The sequence below is a fragment of the Peromyscus maniculatus genome, chromosome 5 (genome assembly GCF_049852395.1).
Source record: "Peromyscus maniculatus bairdii isolate BWxNUB_F1_BW_parent chromosome 5, HU_Pman_BW_mat_3.1, whole genome shotgun sequence".
Lineage (NCBI taxonomy): Eukaryota > Metazoa > Chordata > Mammalia > Rodentia > Cricetidae > Peromyscus > Peromyscus maniculatus.
In genome coordinates this window covers 42,110,493-42,130,082 of record NC_134856.1, presented here as the reverse complement: position 1 = coordinate 42,130,082, position 19,590 = coordinate 42,110,493, and the positions used below count along the sequence as shown (strand labels likewise).

The window sequence follows — 19,590 nt, the reverse complement described above, 5'->3', positions numbered from 1 at the left end:
TATATCACTGTGTGCACTAGAGGAATGTCACTGTATGCACTAGAGAAGTATGTCATTGTATGCACTATAAGAGTGTGTCACTGTGTGCACTATAGGAGTATGTCACTGTGTGCACTATAGGAGTCTGTCACTGTGTGCACTAGAGGAGTGTGTCACTGTGTGCACTATAGGAGTATGTCTCAAAAAGCCATAAAATATCCTTAATATATTTAAGAATAAAGTGGAATAAAACTGGTATTCCCTTGTGATTTCTTTTGTGGCACAAAAAAGAAATCTTTTTTTGGAAGCCAAGTAAAATAAAACCATCTCCCCAACTTCCTCATTTCAACTGCACAACTCTAACCTCCGACGGGCATCTCATTACACTTGGCCTCTCTATGCTCATAACTGGAGCACACTCTGTCCACTTTGGAAATAAGTTAACACACGGATAGCCTCTCCTTCCCAACAGCCCTTTCCACAGCCACCAACTTTTCTTGGGTCAAGTTTGTTCTTCCTATTTTTTCTATTTATTGTAATTAGAATAGTTTCCATGGACTATTTCTAGTTTTATTTTCTCTCTTTAAAATGTTTTCTAGCTCAAATTCCTCTGATTTTATGTGTGATTGTTATTTTCTTTTATGCCATCCCACAGAGCCACAAGATGCCCAAATATCTGGTTGAAAACCTAAGATGTTTTGGTTGAGATTAGCATTTAAACCAGTAGACTGAACAACACAGATCATGTAAGAGGGTCAAATCCAATCCACTGAAGGTCTGAGCAGAACAAGAAAAAAATTCTCCTGCCTTCAAATAACGACATTGTTCTTCTTGGATATCTACAGCAACTTCCAGCTCTCAGACTTGGCCTGGGATACCTGCTTTGCAGACTTCCACATCATACTCCATAGTTTCAGGGTGTGTGCGTGTGTATGTGTGTGTGTGTGTGTGTGTGCGCGTGCACAAGCTCATGAGCTATTGGTCTATCCTGAAGAACTTTCATTAATAATCTATTTATCCTAAATCTTAATACCATTTTTCTAGCTCATTTTTATTAGATCTCAACAAATTCTACAAAATTATCTATTAAAAAGTGATATATACATATACATACATCTTTAATTTTTGTTACACATATTATATAACAACAATATATAAAAAGAGACCATGAATTTGAAAGAGAGCAAGGCAGGAAGTACTTAGGAGGGTTTGAAAGGAGGAAAGGGAAGGGGGAAATGATGTAATTATAATCTCAAAAAATAAATAATGTTATTTAAAAATTGACATTTATCTATAATGCTTATATTTCCTTAGCACATTATTTCTCTGCAGCTGGTATGTTAAGCATGGGAATAGGACATTGACTTACTTCTTTCCAAAGAAATAACAAAAGGGACTGATAGTGCAAAATGTAACTTATGGGCCTCTTTTTAGATTGTATGTATATATATATATGTATATACTTACATATGTACATATAATACATATATGTATTAAGTAAACACATATGCCTCCTGCCTAAAACCTAATACATGTTTTCATGTTTTTGTTTGTTTTTATTTAAACAAATCACAGCTTGTATTCAAATTAAATTTTTATTTAAAAATACTCATCATCTTCATTCTTTTTTGCTTAGTTAGGGCACCAAATACAATTATAGATACAGTCATCTTAGGTAATTTAAATGTGCAATTGACATAATGTTTTAATGTCTGGACGAACTGCATCCTTTAAATTTTTCAAACTCAGTGGTACTGCTTTTTTAAGAAAGCGGCACCTCCGGGACAGCATCTGGTGAAGATCTCCCTGTGGACTCACCCAGAAAAGGAAGTCAGGGAATTTCATTTCTCCCACAGTGTGGGTGCAAAAGTGCAATCACAATATGTTTCCAATGGAGTGGTGTAAGTGGGACTTCAGAGCTCAGCGTCCTCACATGATTGGATCCAAAGGTTTAGAATATTTAAGGCCATATCTCATCAACAGGGAAAGGAAGGCTGTTTTCTTTTCTAGCTTTCCCAGGAGTTGGAAGAAAGAAATAATAATCCAGGAAATTGAAGTCTATGAGCTGGAAAATATGAATTTGATCTTTTTAAAAGCATTCATTAAAAAAATAATAATAGGTAGTTCCTTAATGATAGGCTCCAGCACGTCAGAAAAGTCTGGCATGAGATAATTAGATGAGATCTGATGGTGTCATTGTGCGCACACAGCTCTGCTAATACAGAATGTTCAAAATGGTTTTTCTTTTGTCTCGTGTGTGTGTGTGTGTGTGTGTGTGTGTGTGTGTGTGCGTGCGCGCATGCACGAACAGTGTTTTGTCCAAGCCTTGATCCAGTCCAATGACTAGAGAATGGAACTTCCCCCCAGCTCTCTGGGGACTGCATTCCAGAGACTAATAGATTTCACTGTCAGAAAACACTTCCCGGATTCAGTCTTAAATTTCCGTTACTTAATTTCATCCCAGTACTTAACTACAAAGCCTCTTATCCTACCTTTAAAGTGACTTGACTTCCATGACTGTCTACATCTTTCAAATATTTGTAAAATACTGTAACTGGAAATAACAGAAAACAAACAAACAATATGCTTTCCTTTAATCTTTTGCAGTAAGTTAAAGTCTAAAGCTTGTCATACATTTATTTTCCAGTTTGAACATTATGCAATGTGCTTAAATGAATCATGTGTGTGCCACAAACTGGTATTCTCATTGTGATCGCAGCAGTACTAGTAAAATAACTTTTAGTTTCCAGCCATGTGGTATGGATGCTTTGGATGTACATACTAAAATCTCATTGACTGACTTTACTGAGTACTGTGTTACGAGACCGTACATAATCTGCCGCCACTATCATCTCAAACAAAGTCTCTTGGTAGTACTACTTTCCAAGCACTGTATATGCCGCCAACTGGATGGCTGTGTTTCTGATTATTTTCCCCAGATGTATTAGCTACATTTTTCCAGGTTGAATCACATTTCATTTCCTGTCCATATTTCTAACCACTTTAGGTCTCTTTTTATGTGCCCTCTCTGGTTTTGTCAACACCATCCAATTTACCATCATCTGTAAATTTAATTAACATGATGTATATCCTTCCTTATAAATCATTAATGAAGTTTCTCTACAACAATTTGGTTTTTTAATCTAATAGTGCTTACTGTTTGTAGTCTTCCTATTTCTTAAGAATATACCTCTTCTGTCATATAATTTTTTTTTTTACTTGTAGATGGTAGACTAACAAAGATAAAGTTCAGAGTCGCTATTTCCTTTTTTGAACATTAGTATGGAATTATCTTTATTGTTGTACAAGACAGGGTTTTACTTAGTCTTCTGTCCTTCAACAAGTATTACATTTTCATCACTGTTCTTACACCACACCATGACATAAAACTGTCAAAGAATCTTCATTTCAAATTGTGTTGTGTAGTGAGCTATTTTAATTTTGCATTCCAATTTACAATGACACTATTCTGCCATATTAAACAAGTAAAAAAGTGTTTCTATTTCAACTATTTGAAATCAGTAAGTTGAACCAAGACCATATGAACTGAACAAAAACTATTTTGTTATTTTACATTTACAACTGCTATTTCTTTTTAATTACTAGTTATTTTAAAATCTTCTGCTGTTTTAAAACCCATTTTTAAACTTTAGTTTTGGGATATACATAGTGATATACACATCCAATCTCAGCATTCAGGAGAAAGAAGCAGGTGGATCTCCATGAGTTCAAGACTAGCCTGGTCTACATAGAGAATTCCACATCAGCAGGAACTACAAAATGAGTTCCAGTTTGAAATATTTTTTTTAAATTTTTGTCCAGAAAGATGGCTTACTGAGTAAAGGCACTTACCACTAGACATGGTGACCTGGCTTTATTCCATGGAACCAGATAGTAGAGGAGAGAATTGCCTGCTACAGCTTGTTATCTGACCTCCACATGTATGCTGTGGCATTCAGCAACACATATATAACACTCACAAAAAAACATGTAAAAAGGTAAAATGTATTTTATAAAGAAAATACCTTCTTTCCTATGGGGGTAACTGCTGGTATGAGTTTTCTAAAATAATTTACTTTATAATTTATCTATGTAATCCTATAGCTAAGAAGTGTTTTTTCAAAAATTAAATATCTTAGATTTTCGGGTTATTAGTTTCTATTTTATTTGAGTTAATTCTTTTTTCCAAAGGTTTCTCTTCTCCTGCATGAACATCTTGCCATGTGTTTCTAATATCCCTGGAAGGAAGCATACATTCCTTTCTTCAGAAGTTCCTCACCTAAATCCCCAGTGTTAGCTTTACATACCATCTTTTCTTCTCTTAAATCCATAGCCTGAACTTCTGTCTTTTTGAGCAGTTACTCAGGCTGTTTTTTGCTCATTTACAGGTAGATATATATTTAAGTGCTTATTAATGATCTAAATATGGAAAAGACATCTGATTGCGTTAAGTCAATAAGAAGATCCCTTAACCTAGTTTTTCAGCCAATTTTCACAGTTCATTTTATTTGTTAAAAGGCTAGAAAATTCATGGGCACCTAAATATAAAATCTACATTTATTTCCTCAAAATTTTAAGCACCTTTTCTTGGTTATCAAATCTATCCTTGCATATTTTTTGTCGTTGTTACAATTTAATTTCTATCTCTCATCCCCATATCCATGCAGCAACTAAACACATTTCCATTTTTAAGTCAAAGCTTATCTTGATTTTCACCCTGAAATATGGTTATTATACGATAAAAAGCTGACAAATCTAGGTCTCATTTGTATTTTACCAATTATCTTATCATTGCTTTAAAAGTACATGTGTCAGCTATTTAGAGAATGATAGTCATCTCCACATGGTTTGAACTAGAAAAAAAAAACACAAACAATCAAAATGACTAATAATTAGGGAGCTAGATAAATACAATCTAGCTGAGTGGTACATAAAATTACTATGAACTTCACTGAAATTAGCAACTGCCAATTTAGTTTCTCAGTGAGCATCTCCCTGCCCTCTAGTACCTTAGATTTAAAAGTTAAGTAACTCCTGGGTGCCCAATAACTCTTTAATGATAAACAGTTAAAAAGCCACGTCATCACATGTCAAGGTGAGTATTTTTGGGGTGTGATTCTCGGCGTCTCACTAGATGACTCTGATCCCAGACTTTGGAATTACGTCTTTGCTTAGCTTCTCTCCCTGCCGTCTGCTTCCCTGTCTTTGAGCACTTCCTCAATAAACCGTGCATAAGAATCCCCATTTTGAACTGATCCTAAGGGATCCGACTTAAAAGAACCAGTGAGAGCAGTAGACAGTAAGGGCGAGATTACAGAGTAGATTACTCGTTGGCTGTCAACGAGGACCCCAAGTTAGTGGTTTCTTACTGGGGCAAACTATCGCAGTACTACTGTTACAGCTTTCGCTGGGGAACCAGGATGAACACACACTGGAAGAAGTTCATTGGCATGCGCCACAGCTTTTCTTAACCATAATGCTTTCGGTCTGTTTTAGATATTTCTGATAGTGGTTTTAGATGAGGTTTCTATTGGAATCTGTAGACTCTTACTAAAGCATACTACCTTCTGTAATGTAGACAGGCTTCATTCGATAGATAACAGGCTTGGAGAGATGTTTTCTCAATTTCCCCCAAGCAAGCAAGAATTCATCAGATTGCCCTTGGTCTCCTCAGCCATGTTTACTCTCATTTACTCTTCCTGTTTCTACAGTAGGTTTTCTTTGGCCTCAAACTTCAACACTTTACTTTGTATCTCGCCTGTGAGGCATCCCCGTCAGACTCCGTACTGGTCCAGCCTCCACAACTGCATGAGACAATCCTTAGAGTGAGTCTCTTTCCCTCCATAAAACAGCTTGTTGGTTCTGCTTCTTTGGAACACTAATAAATATACAGTAGACACATGACATCACAGATCCCTACAAAAATGCAGTAGATATGGCAGAAGATAATGAATTACAGTAATGTAACCTAAGCAGTAGCCTTAGAGAGATTTGCATCAGATGGGTGCCTTTACTACCAAAAGTAAACATATCTTCCGATACATCATGTAATTCTACTGATCTGAAAATGGTATTTTTTTAAAGTTTTATTAGTGTCTACCTACTTTTTGTACATTTTTATGAAGGAGTCTCATGAATCCAAGGCTAGTCTAGAAATATTTTTGTAGTTGAGGATGAAATTGAACTTCCGATCCTCCCCAGTGCTAGGACTGCAGGCAGGAACCATCACAACTGGTTATGCAGTACTAGAGGAAAACCTAGGGCCCTGTGCATACCAAGGAAGTGCTACACCACCAAGTCACATTTCTAGCCCAGATACTGTATTCATTTCAGTACGTAGCAACCAAAGAGAGCCAATGGAAAGTCTATGATGAGATGGGAACAGAACACCAATACACAGCAGGAGTCTGAAAAGTTTCTCTGTGGAGAGTCTGAATCAAGGGAACCTTAGGGAAGGACATTACAAAAGCACATAACAAAGCAGATGCAATCTTCTACAACTTTTGGTTGATGAAATTCAAAGCATATTAAAATAATTTAATATAGTTCTAGAAATAGAAGCCTATTAATAACAGAAAAATTGTAGGGATTCACATCTTGTTTAAATAGGAGGTACAATGTTAGTGCTGTCAATTACTAAAATTAATTTTAAGGTATACCAGTTAAGGCTGATCTGTAGTGAGATTTACATATTTACTTTGAGATTTTCTTTTAAATAGGAACTACTAAATACTAATGTCAGTCATGAGCATATGGTATTAATTGATATTCAACAATTGTAAGGCATTTATAGCAAATTATTTTTATAATTGCAGGTTAGCAATTCATTATATTGTACATTAATCAGTTCCAAATGAAAGTTAGGTGGAAGTTCTTCAATTATACAGCTAATGGATTTTAAAATATGAAATATTCCTTTATACTTGAGTCAAAGTCTAAAAACTTTCCTAGAACTGGTTTGAGCTTGTATGGGAGTCTACTTCTTGTTTTGTCAAGCATGTACACAGCCAGCTGTACTGAAATGACAAGTGTGGTTTGCTACTGACTAACTCAAGAGTGTGATCTTCATTAAGCACATATCCAAAGTCACCATGGTGGTTGAGTGAATTCTTCTCATTTGGAAACATGTGCCCTTTAACGCTGAGCTCAAAAAAACTCATAAACACAACTTTACAACAACAAAGCCACCAAATTGCTGTGTGTAAAAAGAAATTTGGGATACTTAGGTTCAGTTTCTCACAAAAAATATAATAATATCAGGAGTGATGATGTCTAAGTCCCTGAGAATGATGGAGCTCATGGTTGACAGTACTGCCTTAACAACACAATGATAACCCAAATATTTTCCACAAAGCATCTTTGCAGAAGTCATCCCAGGAAAGTCTTTCCCATTGACTTTCACATGTTAGTCCAGATAAGGCTTTCTCTGGTCCACACACTTTTGTACTATTCAGCAACGTACATCTTCACAGATTCCTTCATATGGTACTGATGCTTTGCTCTGTTTTTTTAAACAACCTGCCTATGGTTATTTTAGAGCAACTACTCAAGACACAAGGAAATACTCTATCTTTTTTTGTTAGTCTTAGTTTGAAATAGACTGTAGATATTATTCTCAATGTTTTAATGTCCCTGATTGACAGGCTAATAATTTTTAAGATGTTAATTTTCTTAGTACATATACTTTCAGCTACTACAACCAACTTACTACCAGTAAATTATTTTCCTTGTTTATCTAAGAGGGGTTTCCCAAAACTTACTTTAATTTTCATTTTATTTTTAAGAAAATCTACTAAATGAGATAATCAATTTTAAAATTTCTCTCTTTTCTAACCTTTACTTTACTATGATGTAGGAACACAGATGAGTGCTTAGTGTGGTACATTTTAGCATAGCTATCATAACACTGAATGACTAACACAATGTTTTTCAATAAAACTCAACAAGAAAATCTTCTACAGTCCACCGTGAAGGATGCTGTGACTGTAATGATACACAGTACCAGTAGTGTCAGTCACAGCTTTGCTCATCACACTATGCGAATTGTGGTTGATGTCACAGACAGCTGATGAGCACTGAAATGACTGGGCAGTTCACATACTGCCACACTGGCCCACTCTAGATGAATCATGATCACCAAATCTACTGAAACAAAATGGGATGTCTTCAGAAGAAAAATGTGCTCTATGAGGTAAGATAAAATGCCCATAAACAAAGAGTCCAGACACAGTCATGAAGATTTCAGGGTCACACAGGGCATGCTGGGGTACTTGCTCCAAATTAAAAGACAGTATATTATATATTATACCTCAAAACTAATTTTAAACATTATAAGGCTTTGTATACATCTTAAGATTAAACGCACACTTGGAAAAGAGCTCTGAACTAACTGAATGTGGAAGACTACCTCTGTTGAGCGGGGTACAAAGCACAAGTTATACCCTAGGGTCTGGGCTCCCTGATGACAGCTGTATTGCTTAGGTAAAATAACTGGAAAAACTCATTAGCCCATGGTTACAGAATGAATCAACTATAATGAAATTACATATGGGTACTCTCATAAACAGTCACATAAAAGTCTTTGACAAAATATTAGCAAGTCATTTCCAACTCTATATATGTATGTGTGTATGTATACATATGTATAAACATATACAACAAAGTAGTAGTTATCAAAAGAATGCAAAGCTGGTTTGATATTTGAAAATCAATGCAATGCCATCTACCAAATTAATATTCTAAAGAAAATCTATATGATTATACTAATTGCTACAGAAAAAAATTCATAAAATAAAACATTTTCTTGAAAAAGCTCAGCAAACTAAAAATAATGGAAAAGTATTGTTATGGTTTAAATATAAAATGTCTTCCATGGGCTTATGTTTTAAATACTTGGTCCCTAGCTGGCAGTGCTGTCTTTAGCAGGTAGTAGAAATTTTAGGATAAAAGCTGGACATTGGTGCATGCCTTTAAATAGCATACCTTATGCCAACCCCCCCCCCCCCCGCCACACCCCATTACTTCTTGTCAATCCTGAGGAAAAGAAAGTAGCCTCTGTCACATGCTGATGCTGCCATTAATCCCTCAGATCATGGACCCAGTATTAATGCAGCCAAAGACTGGACTGAAACCAGGATGCAAAATAAACATCCCCCTAAGCCATGGTGCTAAAAGATCCAACACAGAAAACTGGTACTAGAGAAGTGGGATCATTGAGCTGTTACAACTGGACTGTGTGGGGAAATGAAGACGTCTGGAGAAGTGGGTGAGAAAAAGCCTCAAATGCTGTAAGCAGAGTTTACTGAGTTAGAAGAGCGGAGAGAGCAGACCGTGCTGACAAGGTTTCAGAGGACAACAAGGACTCATGAGAATTGAGTAGATGTCATTGTTTAAGACATAAAAACAGCAACAAGCTCTTTACATCTCAACTGTGCCCGAGACTGAGAGTTTAACCGTGACGAATTAGTTAATCGAGTAAAGGGGATTCTTAAAGGCATTCCACTATTCAAACAGTGCAGTTATTGAAAGTTGCTATTAGTCAGATTTATAGTGTGACTAGGAGAAACATGCAAATTAGAAAGACCTGAAAAAAACCTTCATTTTGGTCTCAGAAGTCTGTAAAGTTAGAGCTAAGGAAGGCATGTTTTCTGAAAAAATTAGCACATTAAAATCAACCAAGCAGTATACATTGAAACAGCAGCAAAGGTGCTGTGAGCATGTCTCCTGAATTGTCCAGGTATCACTGATAGCTGGCTCAGGGATATGAAAGAGCAAATAAATTTAGAAGAAATTCTCTTGAGAAAAGAGAGCCTCTAGAGCATCCTTTTTGCAGACTAACTAGGATTTCTTTCATTGTACTCAGTGGCCTGGCACTCAGTGGCCTTGGTCCAAGGATGTCTGCCTATCGCTTTAACTGATGGCATGCTTTTTTAATATTGTCTATATGATGCTGGTCTTATAGGCATGCAAAATGAAAGCATTAAAGGATCATGGAGGCTTCCACCAAAATTTAAAAGGAATTCCTGAAAGGCTAGGAAGTATGTAGGTTTGAAGTCCCTGCAGGCAGCCCCTCAGAAGGCAATGTGTAAAGCTGAGGGTGTAGTGTAAGCTGAAGTGGAGATTCTGGGACGTAGAAGACACACCAAGAATGAGAAATTACACCTGAGGAAAGCCACAGGCAATGAGTGGAGTCAGCCCCCCAAAAAGAGCCCATGTGGGCAGCAAATGACAAGGCCAGAAGGTTGGAGCTGCACTACCGGAGCTCATAAGGATGCAAGTCATGGAGCTAAGCATTCAGTGAGGCCCCTCTAGTTCAGCCTTGCTTCATCAGAGTCTTCCTTTCCATTCGTCTACTTTTCTCTTTTCCAATCAGAATATCTCTTTCATGGTCATTTTATCTTGGAAGTATCTTTCTATTTTGTAGGGGCTCCCAGCTAAGAGTGTGCACCGAGTCTCAGAAAAGACTCTGGACTTGGGCTTCTGAACAACATTGAAACTGTCAATACTTGGGGACACATTCTATGTGCATTTTGCACATAAACCTTTCTGGGCTGAGTGGAATGCTGTCATCTGAATGAAATGTCCCCTCGAGCTCATGTTTTATACCATTTGTCCACAGCTTAGGAGGCGGTAGGATTTAGCTAGAGAAAGGAGATCACTGGAAATGGATCTCTATTCTCCTACTGTTTCCTGTCCACCAGGAGGTAAGTGGCCTCTGTCACATGCTCCTGCTGAATGATATTCTGCTTCATCCAGGTTTATCTAGATAGACAAAATAAATAACTCCTCCTTTTGAGCTATGTCAGGTATTTTATCACAGTGATGAAATGTCTAACTAACACACTTACTTATCAAACAACCTGAAGATGGTTTATAGCCAACAATTACCTAACGGTCAAAGACTGACTGCTTTTCCCCAATAAATGGTCACTATATAAGATGCATGAAATAAAGCTAGAGAGTTCTCAGTTGGTAAGGTGCTGGCTAACATGCATAAAAATCTGGGTTTAATCCCCAGTACCACACACATAAAAGAAGACATAAAAAAAATCAGACATGGCGGTACATACCTTGTAATCCATATGGAGGCAGCAGGATCACAAGTTCAAAGTCATCTTCAAGTATATAACAAGTTTGAGGTCAGACCAAGATATGAGACCCTGCCTTTAAAAAAAGGAAGGGAGGGAGGGAGGGAGGGAGGAAGGAAGGAAGGAATGAAGGAAGGAATGAAGGAGGAAAGAGAAAGAGAGAGAGAGAGAGAGAGAGAGAGAGAGAGAGAGAGAGAGAGAGAGAGAAGGAAGGAGGGAGAGAGGGAAGAAAGCCCAAAACAGTATTATTACCAAACTAACAAAAAAAAAAAACCTAAACAATATGTAAATTATCACCCCTTTTCACTTGTTCAAACTGAAGATACATGAAAGGAAACCTATCTTAAATCCAAGGAGAGGCCAATGTCTCTGAGAAGACATGGGATGTGAACACTGGCGTACCTGGGTCTGAATACTAGAAGAACATAAAGAAATGAGCAAGAAGGTTCTAGCTAAAAGTTGTAAACAAATAACCCAGGCCAAATGAAAGTTGTGAGAACTTCAACCCTAAGAGACACATACTCAAGGAAATTTGTAGACATGACTATTTAGTGAGTGTTTACAAGGCAAATTCCAGGCTGGGAGGGAGACTACAGAAAGCTTCCCTTTGTGGCACAGGCCTGGAAGAAGCAGAGGCCATGCCGCAAAAATACCCAGTCTCCTCCTCTCAGAACAGAACCTTTAAGCCACCCAGAGAAGGCAGCAAACCATCCTGTATCTCTAAAGTTAAAGACCTCACAATGTCAGCAGGAAGACACTCACCCCTACATCTTAGAATGGAAGGACCTGCCTAACATTGGAGTGGAACCAAGGCACTGAGTCTCTTCTTACACCTCACCAGGCTAGCAAGCATCAAGCGAATCAACTATGAAATGAGGTAGAAAGAGATTCTTTCATTCTCTCTGTTGTGTACACAGGGAAGACTTGGGCATTGATAAAACAACAATTGAATGGACAAATCATTTGGGCAAACCAACATTAACCTTCAACACAAGACAATGCTAGAAAAATCTGAGGGAGACAAATTTAAAAATCTATACCTAGTTCTTTCTGACTAGACTGACTCTATCCTAACAGTCTAGCAGAGGATACTGGCCCATTTCTACACATCAATATTACTTACTGTAGTATCTATAATCCTATACAACATACCCCGCTATTGACCAAAAATTACCAAATACACACACACACACACACACACACACACACACACACACACACTCACTCACATGAGAAGCTATGGTAGGAACCTAGCACTCAAGGAAGGTAATAAAACTCCTAACTGACAGCATCTATTTTCCCTATGAAGCAACAGTCAGTTGTGAACTAATAGCAAACAGGGACAACATAGGAGGGAAAGGTTGAGAAAAGAAGGTTTAATTAAATGTTCTAGGACAGTGGTTCTCAAACTTCGGTGTGCATCAGAATAACATGGAGGATTTACTGAAGTGCCGATTGCCAGAGTCCACATCAAGAGTTTTAAGACTTAGTAAGTATGGAATGGGGTACACAGCTTTCCACTCTTACCACTATGCTGGGTAACAGTAAGGTTTGTGGTCTAGGGACCACACTTTAAATGCTTTGCTGTGGGGAACAGGAGAAGGAATGGATAGGAACACAAAACTGCTGATAGAACATGGTACAAAAACCAATTTACCCCTTGGAGATTAGATTTAAAAAGAAGTCAAGGTATTCAAGGAGATGACAAACTGGAACTATTTGCGAGCATATAAGAATACAAATGGCAAAAATAATTGGAGTCTCACTTCCATAAAATCCAATGGGAAGGAAAATGAGTAAACTGAGGAATCAAAGGTTATGGGAAGAGACAAGAAAATAAGATATTTCAGGGGAAGTCATCCTGGGTAGCAAGAGAAGAGACAGCTGACTTTAAGAGTGTCAAGAAACTGTGACTATGTTAACATACAGGAGCCCTACACCAAAGCCTGGGACAACATCTAAAACAATAGCAAAAGACTTAAACACTGAGGATAATGGGGTGCTCCTGGAATTCTAACTCCTGGAAAGTGAAAACAAGAGGATCAGAGTTCAAGATGCTCTTCAGTAACACAGTGAATTGCTGGCAGGTTTGCTACAGGAGACTCTGTAAACAAACACAACGTAAACAAGCAAACAGACAGACTATCCCACATAAACCTCTATTTAACACAAGGGAGTGACTTTGAGATTGGTAAAAGATAAACATCAGAAACAACAGTCATGAAGTTGAACAGAATACCATAGAAGCTTCCTTTCAGCAGAGAACAGAGAAGTGATGAACAAAGGAACCTGGGCAACACTGAGTAACCAATGCCTCCAACAGGAGGACTACACAATGAAGACACAAAGCAGTTTTCAGTACAAGGGCTAGGGGTAATTATATTTGGAGTCCCCAAATCCAAATCATTACTAGATACAATGTGTCTCTTATAGGACAATTTACAGGACACATCAGGAAGTACAATCACCAGAAAAAGATCCTGAAAGCAAGCATATAACCCACATGTTCAAGACTTTTTTAAGTACTCTGACAGCTAGTATTAAGATAGGAAGGACTTGGTTCATGATCAAGGAAGATATAAACAATGCTAAAAAAACTAAAATCGCCTGCTTCGTTTTGCTTCATTTTTTGAGATAGTCTTACTATGCTGGCTTTGAATTCCTGATAAGCCTTCTGCCTCAGCCTCCTGCATGCTGAGATGATAGAAAGGTGCCATTTGGCCCACTTTTGCAGAAGATACTTTGTATATAAAACATCAGAACAGCCTATTGTGGGGTATAAGAAAAATAATTTTTCAATGTCATACGATTATTAATGGGGAGAGTAAGTTTTTATGCAATGCAGCCTGAATATAAATTTTATTATTATTGTATAGTTTGTGTGTGTGTGAGAGAGAGCGATATGGGGCAGGGAGAGAGAAAGAGGGAGACAGAGACAGGGACAAACAGAAACAGAGAAAGAGAGATGTAGATCTTTCCCTCTTCCTCCATTACTCCACATACAATCCCCCAGTCTCATTCCAGTTCTGTAGGAGACCACATGCTTTGTCTTCTCCTTATTCTCTGACCCCAGGGATCTAAGAAGATCCTGGTAGAATACCCTCTACTTTCCTCCCTCCCGTGGGTAGTTATATGTAGGTCAGCCCCACCTCAGACCATCCCCATTCCTAAGTGTCATCTACCAATACCTAGAAACACATTTTACCTGGAACTTCCAGTGGCCACACCTATCAGGATCCCAGAAGAATTTCCTACCAGGCAACACACAGCCACCACACTTTCCTAAAAACCAGAGAGGGCAACAGAAGCCAAGGAACAAAACACCCACCCACAAAGAAAAGACAAGATATCAGCCCCAAGAATTACAATCTTCCAAAACCAGTTGCCTAGATGCCAGTGTTGAAATGCAACCAATAACAGCCAAGACAACATGTCTCCACTAGAGCCTAGCAACCCTACCACAGCAGGCTGTAAGTACTGCAACACAGCTGAAGCACAACACACCCAGGAATTCGGGAATACTATGAAATGACCAAATCAAATAATAATAGAAACAGAGGAAGAAGAAAAAAGCCAGGTCAAAGGAACAGAAAATACTTTCAGGAAAACCATAGAACATCTCCCAAATCTAAAGGAGATGCCTATCAAGGTACAAGAATCATACAGACAGAACACCAAAATAGACTGAACCAGAAAAGAAAGTCCCCTCCTCACATAATAATCAAAACAATAAAAGTACAAAACAAATAAAAATATTAAAAATTGCAAGGGAAAATGGCCAAGTAACATATAAAGGCTGACCTAGTAGAATAACTGACTCATCCATGGAGATTCTAAAAGTCAGAAGGCCTGAACAGACATTCTATAGATTCTAAGAGACCACAAATGACAGCCCAGACTACTATACCCAGCAAAACATTCAAGCACAATAGATAGAAAAAAAGACATTCCATGATAAAACCAAATTTAAGCAATATCTATTTACAAAGTAGCTCTACAGAAGGTGCTAGAAGGAAATCTCCAACCTAAAGCTGTTAACCACACCCAAGAGAACACAAGGAATAAAAAAAAAACTAAAGACCAGCAAACACACACACACACACACACACACACACACACACACACACACACACACACACACACACACTCCACAAAACAAAATAACAGTAATCAAAGAACACTATCAATGGTCTCAATTTAACAATAAAAATATACAGACTAACAGAACAAAAATGGGATCCATCCTTCTGGGGCATCCAAGAAACACACCCTAACATCAAAGATAGACATCACCTCAGGGTAAAAGGATGGAAAAAGATATTCCAAGCAAATGGACCTAAGAAGCAAACTAGTGTAGCCATTTTAATATCTGACAAAATAGACTTCTAACCAATACTAATCAGAAGATATAGGGAAGGACACTACACACTCATTAAAGGAAAAATACACAAAGGACATTGTAATGCTTAGCATCAACATATCAAATACAAGGGCACCCAAGTTCATGCAAGAAACACTATTACAGGTTAAACTACATATTTACCCTCCCACACTGATAGTGGAAGACTTTAAGACTTTAATAATTCTTGCTAATGGACAGGTCATCCAGACATAAATTAAACAGAAAAATGCTGGACCTAACAGATATTTACAGAACATTTCACCCAAGCACAAAATACACCTCAGAACGTTGGGGAATTTTATCCAAAACTGACCATAAACTTAGACACAAACAAGTCTCAAGAGAAAGGAGAACATTGAAATAACATGCTGCATCCTATCTGACCACCACAGACTAAAGCTGGATATCAAAACAGCAGAAAGCTTTCAAACTCATAGAATCTGAACAACTCACTACTGAATGAAACATGGGTCATGGTAGACATTAAGAAAGATATTAAAGACTTTCTACAGTTGAATGAAAATGAACACAAAACATACCAAACTCTGGTGGCACAATGAAGGCAGTTCCAAGAGGCAAGTTCACAGCACTAATTGCTTACATTAAAAAAATGGAGAGATTTGAACAGCAAACCTGAAAGCTCTGAAATAAAAAGAAGAAACCCAACCCAAATGAGTAGATGGCAAGAAATAATCAAACTCAGAGCTAAAATCAATAAAAATGGGGGGGGACCCCACAAAGAATCTGAAACAAAAAGTTGAGTAAAGCAGTTAAGATTGACAAAACTTTATCCAAATTAACTAAGAGGAACAGAAAGAATATCCAAAATTTAAAAGATAGAAATGCAAACGGGGATATAACAACAGACATCAAGATATCCAAAGAATCTTAAGGACAGACTTTAAAAGCATGGATTCTACCAAACTGGAAAATCTAGAAGAAATAGATAATTTTCTTTTTTTCTTTACTTTTTTTGGTTTTTCTGAGACAGGGTTTCACTGTGTAGCTTTTGCGCCTTTCCTGGATCTCACTCAGTAGACCAGCCTGGCCTCAAAGTCACAGAGATCCGCCTGGCTCTGCCTCCTGAGTGCTGGGATTAAAGGCATGCGCCACCACTGCCCAGCAATAATTTTCTTGATTCATACCACTTACCAAAGTTAAATCAAGATGAGACAATCAATTAAAAGAGACCTATAAGTCCCGATGAAATAGAAGCAGTAATTGAAAGTCTCCCAATCAAAAGAGCCCAGGGCCAAATGATGTTAGCACAGATTTCTATCAGACTTTTGAAGAGTTAATGTCAACACACCTCAAATTATTCCACAAAACAGTAACAGTAGGAACACTGGCCAATTCATTTTACAAGGCTACAGTTACCCTGATACCCAAACCAAATGAAGACACAACAAAGAAGGAGAATTACAGACCAATTTTCCTTATGAACATAGATGCAAAAATATTCAGCAAAATACTTGCAAACCAAATCCAAGAACACATCAAAAAGGTCATCCACCATGAACAAGTAGGCTTTATTTCGGAGATGCAGGGATGGATCAACACACAAAAATCAGCAAATGAGATTCATCATATAAACAAACTTGAAAGACAAAAACCACATGATAATCGCATTAAATGCAAAAAAAGGTTTAGACAAAATTCAACACCATTGCCAGGTGGTGGTGGCGCACGCCTTTAATCCCAGCACTCGGGAGGCAGAGGCAGGTGGATTTCTGTAAGTTCAAGGCCAGCCTAGGCTACAGAGAGAGTTCTAGGACAGGCTCCAAAAGCTACACAGAGAAACCCTGTCTCAATACCCCCCCCCAAAAAAAAGAAAAAGAAAAAAAACTCAACACCCTTTCATGATAAAAACTTCTGGAAAGATCAGGGATACAAGGGATGTGTTTCAATATAATAAAGGCAGTTTATAGCAAACCCATAGCCAACATCAACTTCAATATAGTGAGAGAGACTTGAAGCAATTCTACTAAAATCAGGAACAAGACAAGGTTGTTCACTCTCTCCATATCTATTCAATATAGTACTTGAAGTCTTAGCTAGAGCAATAAGACAACTGAAGGAGATCAAGGGGATACAAATTAGAAAGGAAGAAGTCAAAGTATCTTTATTTGCAGATGATATGACAGTATGCATAAGTGACCCTAAAAATTTCACCAGGAAACTACAGCTGATAAACACTTTCAACATATTAGCTGGATACAAAATTACCTTGCAAAACTCAGTAGCCCTCCTATAGAAAAATGTCAAACAAACTGAGAAAGAAATCAGGGAAACAACACCTTTCACAATAGCCTCAAATAATATAAAATATCTTGGTGTAACTCTAACCAAGCAAGTGAAAGTCTTGTATGATTAAAAACTTTAAGACACCAAATAAAAAAATTGAAGCTATCAGAAGATGGAAAGATCTCCTATGCTCATGAATTGGTAGGATTAATATAGTAAAAATGGCCATCCAACCAAAAGCAATTTACAGATTCAATGCAATCCCCATCAAAATTCCAACACAATTCTTCACATCTTGAAAGGACAATTTTTAGCTTCATATGGAAACACACACACACAAAATCCAAGATAGCTAAAAACAAACTAAACAATAAAAGAACTGCTGGAGGTATCATCATCTCTGGTTTTAAGTTGTACTGCAGAGATGCAGTAATAAAAACAGGATGGTATTGGCACAAACCCAGACATGTTGATTAATGTAATGGAACTGAAGACCCAAGCATAAATCCACACACCTATGGACCCTGGTTTTTGAAAACAAAGCCATAGATACACACTGGAGGGAAGACAGCATCGTCAACAAAGGGTGCTAGTAAAACAGGAAGGCTGTCTGTGGAGTCATCCGAGTACCTGTGGGTCCTGACATAAAGCCAGACACACTGAGCGTGGTAAGAGGAGAAAATGAGGGATAGCCTTGAACACACTGGCACAGGAAAAGACTTTCTGAATAAAACACCATTAGCACAGGCACTAAGATCAATAATTAATATATGGGACCTCATAAAACTGAAAAACTTCTGGATGGCAAAGGACACCACTGTTTGGACAAAGTAACAGCCTTCAGAATTGGAGAAGATATTTACCAACCACACACTGAATATAGGGATAATACCCTCTAGTTATGTAAAGAATGAAAAAATAATCTAAATATCAAGAAAACAAATAATCCAGTTTTTAAAAAATGGGGTACAGATATAAACAGAGAATTCTCCAAAGAGGAAACTCAAATGGCTGAGATACACTTAAAGAAATGTTCAACATCCTTAGCCATTAAGTGTTGTAGACTATTAAGATATGTTACATTTGTTTATGCTATCGAACATTTGATTAATGATGCAAAGATGTGTTTAATTCTTTTATGTTACATTTGTTTAACTCTGTGAAGCTTTGTTACTGTGCCTGTCTAAAACACCTGATGGTTTAATAAAGAGCTGAATGGCCAATAGTGAGGCAGGAGAAAGGATAGGCAGGGCTGGCAGATAGAGAGAATAAATAGGAGAAATCTGGGAGGAAAAGGAAAAAAGAGCAAGAGAGATCAAGGATCGAGAAAAGAAGAGGCCAGCCACATAGCCAGCGACGGACTAAGAGTGAAAGTAAGATTACAGAAGTAAGAAAAGGAAAAAGCCCAGAGGCAAAAGGTACATTGGATAATTTAAGTTTAAGGAAAGCTGGCTAGAAACAAGCCAAGCTAAAGCTGGGTATTTATAATTAAGAATAAGCCTCTGAGCGTTATTTATTTGGGAGCTGGGTGACAGCCCCCCCCCCCAAAAAAAAGCAAAAACAACCAACTACAATTAGGGAAATGCAAATCAAAACTACTTTGAAATTCCATTTTATATCCTCAGAATGGCTAAGCCAATAAAACAAGTGACAGCTCATGCAGTCAAGGATGAGGACTATAAGGGGAATCTTCATCCACTGCTGGTGAGAAGGCAAACTTATACAGCCACTATGGACATCAGTGTGATGGCTGCTCAGGAAGATTGGAATATATCTACCTCAAGATCCAGCTATACCACTCTTGTGCATATAACCAAAGGATGCATCATCCTACACAGAGACACTTGCTTAACCATGCTCATTGCTGCTCTATTCATA

General features: G+C 37.6%; 1 protein-coding gene across 9 annotated transcripts in view; it reads right to left on the bottom strand.

Annotated features, from left to right (window-relative positions):
- The window catches only part of LOC143273316 (uncharacterized), a 192,989-nt gene that overhangs the window by 99,803 nt on the left and 73,596 nt on the right, over positions 1-19,590 (bottom strand). Inside the window, exon 1 of one of the 9 annotated variants that reach the window (XM_076572135.1) lies at positions 11,049-11,140. The exons of the other annotated variants lie outside the window; for them this stretch is intronic. The gene's annotated coding sequence lies outside the window, so the exon portion shown is untranslated. Of the gene's footprint in view, positions 1-11,048; positions 11,141-19,590 lie in introns of those variants that run through there. 9 annotated transcript variants of the gene reach the window in all.